This window comes from Oncorhynchus keta, unplaced genomic scaffold (genome assembly GCF_023373465.1).
Source record: "Oncorhynchus keta strain PuntledgeMale-10-30-2019 unplaced genomic scaffold, Oket_V2 Un_contig_6487_pilon_pilon, whole genome shotgun sequence".
In the NCBI taxonomy this organism is placed as follows: domain Eukaryota; kingdom Metazoa; phylum Chordata; class Actinopteri; order Salmoniformes; family Salmonidae; genus Oncorhynchus; species Oncorhynchus keta.
This window is the reverse complement of record NW_026288895.1, coordinates 63,259-72,163: the sequence shown is the minus strand read 5'-3', so window position 1 is coordinate 72,163 and position 8,905 is coordinate 63,259. Positions and strand designations below refer to the sequence as shown.

Sequence of the window (8,905 nt, the reverse complement as noted above, 5' to 3'; positions counted from 1 at the left end):
AGCCTCATTAACATTTTATATATTTACAAAGAATTTGACAAAAGATTGGAAAATAACAAATAAATGAAAATATATTTTTAAAATAATGTTTTTTAAAGCCTCTAATACTTTCTACTGCAGGTGATTCGGTGGTTGACTGGCTCCATGTCTTGAGGCCTAGCGCTGGCTGAAGCCTCAGTATTTCCTGGACCCTCTACCCATCTGGCCCTGCTCCGCTGCCTGCCAGGCTGTCCAGGGAGAGCAGGGGCCGTATTTTGATGGTGGTGTGTCGGAGGAGTACCACAGGCCTCCAGGTGCCCCACACCACACCATTGTCATAGAGACCCTTGTAGACTCCACCGCGGTGGAACTTCCCATTCAGGTTGGCTGCATGACACCTGGAGAAACAGGTGAACACACAACACATGTACTGAGTTCTGAGTACAGGGCGAGAGAAATACATTACAGTGTTAGAGCTTATCAAGTGCAGCCAAGAGATAGTAAGCAATACGGATAAAGAGAGAGTGACAGACAGGAAGACATGACAGCTGGATAGGAGGAGGAAAGGGACACAACATGTATAGAGTTGGAGCACTAGGTTTCCCAGCGCTGCCAGGAGAGATCTGATTGGATACACAGAGGGGGACATAGACATGTATAATGTTGCACTCTGTCTAGCCCAGCCAAGAGAAAGAGATGGACACAGAGCCATATGCTCCTCCCTTCTGTATGTTCCATAGTGCTAGGCTCCTCCCTTTCCTTATGTTCTATAGTGCTAGGCTCCTCCCTTTCAGTATGTTCCATAGTGCTAGGCTCCTCCCTTTCTGTATAATATAATAATAATAATATATGCCATTTAGCAGACGCTTTATCCAAAGCGACTTACAGTCATGTGTGCATACATTCTACGTATGGGTGGTCCTGGGATTGAACCCACTACCCTGGCGTTACAAGTGCCATGCTCTACCAACTGAGCTACAGAAGGACCACAATGTATGTTCCATAGTGCTAGTCTCCTCCCTTTCTGTATGTTCCATAGTGCTAGGCTCCTCCCTTTCTGTATGTTCCATAGTGCTAGTCTCCTCCCTTTCTGTATGTTCCATAGTGCTAGGCTCCTCCCTTTCTGTATGTTCCATAGTGCTAGTCTCCTCCCTTTCTGTATGTTCCATAGTGCTAGGCTCCTCCTTTCTGTATGTTCCATAGTGCTAGGCTCCTCCCTTTCTGTATGTTCCATAGTGCTAGGCTCCTCCCTTTCTGTATGTTCCATAGTGCTAGGCTCCTCCTTTCTGTATGTTCCATAGTGCTAGGCTCCTCCTTTCTGTATGTTCCATAGTGCTAGGCTCCTCCCTTTCTGTATGTTCCATAGTGCTAGGCTCCTCCCTTTCTGTATGTTCCATAGTGCTAGGCTCCTCCCTTTCTGTATGTTCCATAGTGCTAGGCTCCTCCCTTTCTGTATGTTCCATAGTGCTAGGCTCCTCCCTTTCTGTATGTTCCATAGTGCTAGGCTCCTCCCTTTCCTTATGTTCCATAGTGCTAGTCTCCTCCCTTTCTGTATGTTCCATAGTGCTAGGCTCCTCCCTTTCTGTATGTTCCATAGTGCTAGGCTCCTCCCTTTCTGTATGTTCCATAGTGCTAGGCTCCTCCCTTTCCTATGTTCCATAGTGCTAGGCTCCTCCTTTCTGTATGTTCTATAGTGATAGGCTCCTCCCTTTCTGTATGTTCCATGGTGCTAGGCTCCTCCCTTTCTGTATGTTCCAGTGCTAGGCTCCTCCCTTTCTGTATGTTCCATAGTGCTAGGCTCCTCCCTTTCCTATGTTCCATAGTGCTAGGCTCCTCCCTTTCTGTATGTTCTATAGTGCTAGGCTCCTCCCTTTCTGTATGTTCCATGGTGCTAGGCTCCTCCTTTCTGTATGTTCCATAGTGCTAGGCTCCTCCCTTTCTGTATGTTCCATAGTGCTAGGCTCCTCCCTTTCTGTATGTTCCATAGTGCTTAGGCTCCTCCCCTTTCCTTATGTTCCATACTGCTAGTCTCCTCCCTTTCCTTATGTTCCATAGTGCTAGGCTCCTCCCTTTCCTTATGTTCCATAGTGCTAGGCTCCTCCCTTTCAGTATGTTCCATAGTGCTAGGCTCCTCCCTTTCTGTATGTTCCATAGTGCTAGGCTCCTCCTTTCTGTATGTTCCATAGTGCTAGGCTCCTCCTTTCTTTGTTCCATACTGCTATGTTCCATAGTGCTAGGCTCCTCCCTTTCCTTATGTTCCATAGTGCTCCCTCCTTTCAGTATGTTCCATAGTGCTAGGCTCCTCCCTTCTGTGTTCCAGTGCTAGGCTCCTCCCTTTCCTTATGTTCCATACTGCTAGTCTCCTCCCTTTCCTTATGTTCCATAGTGCTAGGCTCCTCCCTTTCCTTATGTTCCAGTGCTAGGCTCCTCCCTTTCAGTATGATCCATAGTGCTAGGCTCCTCCTTTCTGTATGTTCTGTGCTAGGCTCCTCCCTTTCTGTATGTTCCATAGTGCTAGTCTCCTCCTTTCTGTATGTTCCATAGTGCTAGGCTCCTCCCTTTCCTTATGTTCCATAGTGCTAGGCTCCTCCCTTTCCTTATGTTCCATAGTGCTAGGCTCCTCCCTTTCAGTATGTTCCATAGTGCTAGGCTCCTCCCTTTCTGTATGTTCCATAGTGCTAGGCTCCTCCCTTTCTGTATGTTCCATAGTGCTCTGTATGTTCCATAGTGCTAGTCTCCTCCCTTTCTGTATGTTCCATAGTGCTAGGCTCCTCCCTTTCTGTATGTTCCATAGTGCTAGGCTCCTCCCTTTCTGTATGTTCCATAGTGCTAGGCTCCTCCCTTTCTGTATGTTCCATGGTGCTAGGCTCCTCCCTTTCTGTATGTTCCATAGTGCTAGGCTCCTCCCTTTCTGTATGTTCCATAGTGCTAGGCTCCTCCCTTTCCTTATGTTCCATAGTGCTAGGCTCCTCCCTTCCTTATGTTCCATAGTGCTAGTCTCCTCCCTTTCTGTATGTTCCATAGTGCTAGTCTCCTCCCTTATGTTCCACAGTGCTAGGCTCCTCCCTTTCTGTATGTTCCATAGTGCTAGGCTCCTCCTTTCTGTATGTTCCATAGTGCTAGGCTCCTCCTTTCTGTATGTTCCATGGTGCTAGGCTCCTCCCTTTCTGTATGTTCCATAGTGCTAGGCTCCTCCCTTTCTGTATGTTCCATAGTGCTAGGCTCCTCCCTTTCTGTATGTTCCATAGTGCTAGGCTCCTCCCCTTTCTGTATGTTCCATAGTGCTAGGCTCCTCCCTTCTGTATGTTCCATAGTGCTAGGCTCCTCCCTTCTGTATGTTCCATAGTGCTAGGCCTCCTCCCTTTCTGTATGTTCCATAGTGCTAGGCTCCTCCCCTTTCTGTATGATCCATAGTGCTAGGCTCTCCCTTTCAGTATGTTCCATAGTGCTAGGCTCCTCCCTTTCAGTATGTTCCATCGTGCTAGGCTCCTCCCCTTTCCTATGTTCCATAGTGCTAGGCTCCTCCCTTTCTGTATGTTCCATAGTGCTAGGGCTCCTCCTTTCCTATGTTCCATAGTGCTAGGCTCCTCCTTTCTGTATGTTCCATAGTGCTAGGCTCCCTCCCTTTCTGTATGTTCCATAGTGCTAGGCTCCTCCCTTTCCTATGTTCCATAGTGCTAGGCTCTCCCTTTCAGTATGTTCCATAGTGCTAGGCTCCTCCCTTTCTGTATGTTCCATAGTGCTAGGCTCCTCCCTTTCCTGTGTTCCATAGTGCTAGGCTCCTCCCTTTCAGTATGTTCCATAGTGCTAGGCTCCTCCCTTTCCTTATGTTCCATAGTGTTAGGCTCCTCCCTTTCTGTATATAGTGCTAGGCTCCTCCCTTTCCTTATGTTCCATAGTGCTTAGGCTCCTCCCTTTCCGTAGGTTCCATAGTGCTAGGGTCCTCCCTTTCTCCTTATGTTCCATAGTGCTAGGCTCCTCCTTTTCTGTATGTTCCATAGTGCTAGTCTCCTCCCTTTCTGTATGTTCCATTGTGCTAGTCTCCTCCCTTATGTTCCACAGTGCTAGGCTCCTCCTTTCTGTATGTTCCATAGTGCTAGGCTCCTCCTTTCTGTATGTTCCATAGTGCTAGGCTCCTCCCTTTCTGTATGTTCCATGGTGCTAGGCTCCTCCCTTTCTGTATGTTCCATAGTGCTAGGCTCCTCCCTTTCCTTATGTTCCATAGTGCTAGGCTCCTCCCTTTCTGTATGTTCCATAGTGCTAGGCTCCTCCCTTTCTGTATGTTCCATAGTGCTAGGGCTCCTCCCTTTCTGCATGTTCCATAGTGCTAGGCTCCTCCCTTTCTGTATGTTCCATCGTGCTAGGCTCCTCCGTTTCTGTATGTTCCATAGTGCTAGGCTCTCCCTTTCTTTATGTTCCATAGTGCTAGGCTCCTCCCTTTCTGTATGTTCCATAGTGCTAGGCTCCTCCTTTCCTCCTTTCCTTATGTTCCATAGTGCTAGGCTCCTCCTTTCTGTATGTACCATAGTGCTAGGCTCCTCCCTTTCCTCCCTTTCCTTATGTTCCATAGTGCTAGGCTCCTCCCTTTCTGTATGTTCCATAGTGCTAGGCTCCTCCCTTTCCTTATGTTCCATAGTGCTAGGCTCCTCCTTTCTGTATGTTCCATAGTGCTAGGCTCCTCCCTTTCCTTATGTTCTATAGTGATAGGCTCCTCCTTTCTGTATGTTCCATGTGCTAGGCTCTTCCCTTTCTGTATGTTCCAGTGCTAGGCTCCTCCCTTTCTGTATGTTCCATAGTGCTAGGCTCCTCCCTTTCCTTATGTTCCATAGTGCTAGGCTCCTCCTTTCTGTATGTTCCATAGTGCTAGTCTCCTCCTTTCTGTATGTTCCATAGTGCTAGTCTCCTCCCTTATGTTCCACAGTGCTAGGCTCCTCCCTTTCTGTATGTTCCATGGTGCTAGGGCTCCTCCCTTTCTGTATGTTCCATAGTGCTAGGCTCCTCCTTTCTGTATGTTCCATAGTGCTAGGCTCCTCCCTTTCTGTATGTTCCATAGTGCTTAGGCTCCTCCCTTTCCTTATGTTCCATACTGCTAGTCTCCTCCCTTTCCTTATGTTCCATAGTGCTAGGCTCCTCCTTTCCTTATGTTCCATAGTGCTAGGCTCCTCCCTTTCAGTATGTTCCATAGTGCTAGGCTCCTCCCTTTCTGTATGTTCCATGGTGCTAGGCTCCTCCCTTTCTGTATGTTCCAGTGCTATGCTCCTCCCTTTCCTTATGTTCCATAGTGCTAGGCTCCTCCCTTTCAGTATGTTCCATAGTGCTAGGCTCCTCCCTTTCTGTATGTTCCATGGTGCTAGGCTCCTCCTTTCTGTATGTTCCATAGTGCTAGGCTCCTCCCTTTCTGTATGTTCCATAGTGCTAGGCTCCTCCCTTTCTTATGTTCCATACTGTAGGCTCCTCCCTTTCCTTATGTTCCATAGTACTAGGCTCCTCCTTTCTGTATGTTCCATAGTGCTAGTCTCCTCCCTTTCTGTATGTTCCATAGTGCTAGGCTCCTCCCTTTCCTTATGTTCCATAGTGCTAGGCTCCTCCCTTTCCTTATGTTCCATAGTGCTAGGCTCCTCCCTTTCCTTATGTTCCATAGTGCTAGGCTCCTCCCTTTCAGTATGTTCCATAGTGCTAGGCTCCTCCCTTTCTGTATGTTCCATAGTGCTAGGGCTCCTCCTTTCTGTATGTTCCATAGTGCTTAGGCTCCTCCTTTCCTTATGTTCCATACTGCTAGTCTCCTCCCTTTCCTTATGTTCCATAGTGCTAGGCTCCTCCCTTTCCTTATGTTCCATAGTGCTAGGCTCCTCCCTTTCAGTATGTTCCATAGTGCTAGGCTCCTCCCTTTCTGTATGTTCCAGTGCTAGGCTCCTCCCTTTCCTTATGTTCCATACTGCTAGTCTCCTCCCTTTCCTTATGTTCCATAGTGCTAGGCTCCTCCCTTTCCTTATGTTCCATAGTGCTAGGCTCCTCCCTTTCAGTATGATCCATAGTGCTAGGCTCCTCCTTTCTGTATGTTCCATAGTGCTAGGCTCCTCCCTTTCTGTATGTTCCATAGTGCTAGTCTCCTCCCTTTCTGTATGTTCCATAGTGCTAGGCTCCTCCCTTTCCTTATGTTCCATAGTGCTAGGCTCCTCCCTTTCCTTATGTTCCATAGTGCTAGGCTCCTCCCTTTCAGTATGTTCCATAGTGCTAGGCTCCTCCCTTTCTGTATGTTCCATAGTGCTAGGCTCCTCCCTTTCTGTATGTTCCATAGTGCTAGGCTCCTCCCTTTCTGTATGTTCCATAGTGCTAGTCTCCTCCCTTTCTGTATGTTCCATAGTGCTAGGCTCCTCCCTTTCTGTATGTTCCATAGTGCTAGGCTCCTCCCTTTCTGTATGTTCCATAGTGCTAGGCTCCTCCCTTTCTGTATGTTCCATAGTGCTAGGCTCCTCCCTTTCTGTATGTTCCATAGTGCTAGGCTCCTCCCTTTCTGTATGTTCCATAGTGCTAGGCTCCTCCCTTTCCTTATGTTCCATAGTGCTAGGCTCCTCCCTTTCTGTATGTTCCATAGTGCTAGTCTCCTCCCTTTCTGTATGTTCCATAGTGCTAGTCTCCTCCCTTATGTTCCACAGTGCTAGGCTCCTCCCTTTCTGTATGTTCCATAGTGCTAGGCTCCTCCCTTTCTGTATGTTCCATAGTGCTAGGCTCCTCCCTTTCTGTATGTTCCATGGTGCTAGGCTCCTCCCTTTCTGTATGTTCCATAGTGCTAGGCTCCTCCCTTTCTGTATGTTCCATAGTGCTAGGCTCCTCCCTTTCTGTATGTTCCATAGTGCTAGGCTCCTCCCTTTCTGTATGTTCCATAGTGCTAGGCTCCTCCCTTTCTGTATGTTCCATAGTGCTAGGCTCCTCCCTTTCTGTATGTTCCATAGTGCTAGGCTCCTCCCTTTCTGTATGTTCCATAGTGCTAGGCTCCTCCCTTTCTGTATGTTCCATAGTGCTAGGCTCCTCCCTTTCAGTATGTTCCATAGTGCTAGGCTCCTCCCTTTCAGTATGTTCCATCGTGCTAGGCTCCTCCCTTTCCTATGTTCCATAGTGCTAGGCTCCTCCCTTTCTGTATGTTCCATAGTGCTAGGTTCTCCCTTTCCTATGTTCCATAGTGCTAGGCTCCTCCTTCTGTATGTTCCATAGTGCTAGGCTCCTCCCTTCTGTATGTTCCATAGTGCTAGGCTCCTCCCTTTCCTATGTTCCATAGTGCTAGGCTCCTCCCTTTCAGTATGTTCCATAGTGCTAGGCTCCTCCCTTTCTGTATGTTCCATAGTGCTAGGCTCCTCCCTTTCCTATGTTCCATAGTGCTAGGCTCCTCCCTTTCAGTATGTTCCATAGTGCTAGGCTCCTCCCTTTCCTTATGTTCCATAGTGTTAGGCTCCTCCTTCTGTATGTTCCATAGTGCTAGGCTCCTCCCTTTCCTTATGTTCCATAGTGCTTAGGCTCCTCCCTTTCCGTAGGTTCCATAGTGCTAGGCTCCTCCCTTTCCTTATGTTCCATAGTGCTAGGCTCCTCCCTTTCTGTATGTTCCATAGTGCTAGTCTCCTCCCTTTCTGTATGTTCCATAGTGCTAGTCTCCTCCCTTATGTTCCACAGTGCTAGGCTCCTCCCTTTCTGTATGTTCCATAGTGCTAGGCTCCTCCCTTTCTGTATGTTCCATAGTGCTAGGCTCCTCCCTTTCTGTATGTTCCATGGTGCTAGGCTCCTCCCTTTCTGTATGTTCCATAGTGCTAGGCTCCTCCCTTTCCTTATGTTCCATAGTGCTAGGCTCCTCCCTTTCTGTATGTTCCATAGTGCTAGGCTCCTCCTTTCTGTATGTTCCATAGTGCTAGGCTCCTCCCTTTCTGCATGTTCCATAGTGCTAGGCTCCTCCCTTTCTGTATGTTCCATCGTGCTAGGCTCCTCCGTTTCTGTATGTTCCACAGTGCTAGGCTCCTCCCTTTCTTTATGTACCATAGTGCTAGGCTCCTCCCTTTCTGTATGTTCCATAGTGCTAGGCTCCTCCCTTTCCTCCCTTTCCTTATGTTCCATAGTGCTAGGCTCCTCCCTTTCTGTATGTACCATAGTGCTAGGCTCCTCCCTTTCCTCCCTTTCCTTATGTTCCATAGTGCTAGGCTCCTCCCTTTCTGTATGTTCCATAGTGCTAGGCTCCTCCCTTTCCTTATGTTCCATAGTGCTAGGCTCCTCCTCCCTTTCTGTATGTTCCATAGTGCTAGGCTCCTCCCTTTCCTTATGTTCTATAGTGATAGGCTCCTCCCTTTCTGTATGTTCCATAGTGCTAGGCTCCTCCCTTTCTGTATGTTCCATGGTGCTAGGCTCTTCCCTTTCTGTATGTTCCAGTGCTAGGCTCCTCCCTTTCTGTATGTTCCATAGTGCTAGGCTCCTCCCTTTCCTTATGTTCCATAGTGCTAGGCTCCTCCCTTTCTGTATGTTCCATAGTGCTAGTCTCCTCCCTTTCTGTATGTTCCATAGTGCTAGTCTCCTCCCTTATGTTCCACAGTGCTAGGCTCCTCCCTTTCTGTATGTTCCATGGTGCTAGGCTCCTCCCTTTCTGTATGTTCCATAGTGCTAGGCTCCTCCCTTTCTGTATGTTCCATAGTGCTAGGCTCCTCCCTTTCTGTATGTTCCATAGTGCTTAGGCTCCTCCCTTTCCTTATGTTCCATACTGCTAGTCTCCTCCCTTTCCTTCTGTTCCATAGTGCTAGGCTCCTCCCTTTCCTTATGTTCCATAGTGCTAGGCTCCTCCCTTTCAGTATGTTCCATAGTGCTAGGCTCCTCCCTTTCTGTATGTTCCATGGTGCTAGGCTCCTCCCTTTCTGTATGTTCCATAGTGCTAGGCTCCTCCCTTTCCTTATGT

At 48.1% G+C, this 8,905-nt stretch overlaps 1 pseudogene; it reads right to left on the bottom strand.

Annotated features, from left to right (window-relative positions):
• Positions 1 to 105: 105 nt before the first annotated feature.
• Positions 106 to 8,905, bottom strand: part of LOC127925906 (fibrinogen-like protein 1) — a 65,571-nt pseudogene continuing 56,771 nt past the window's right edge.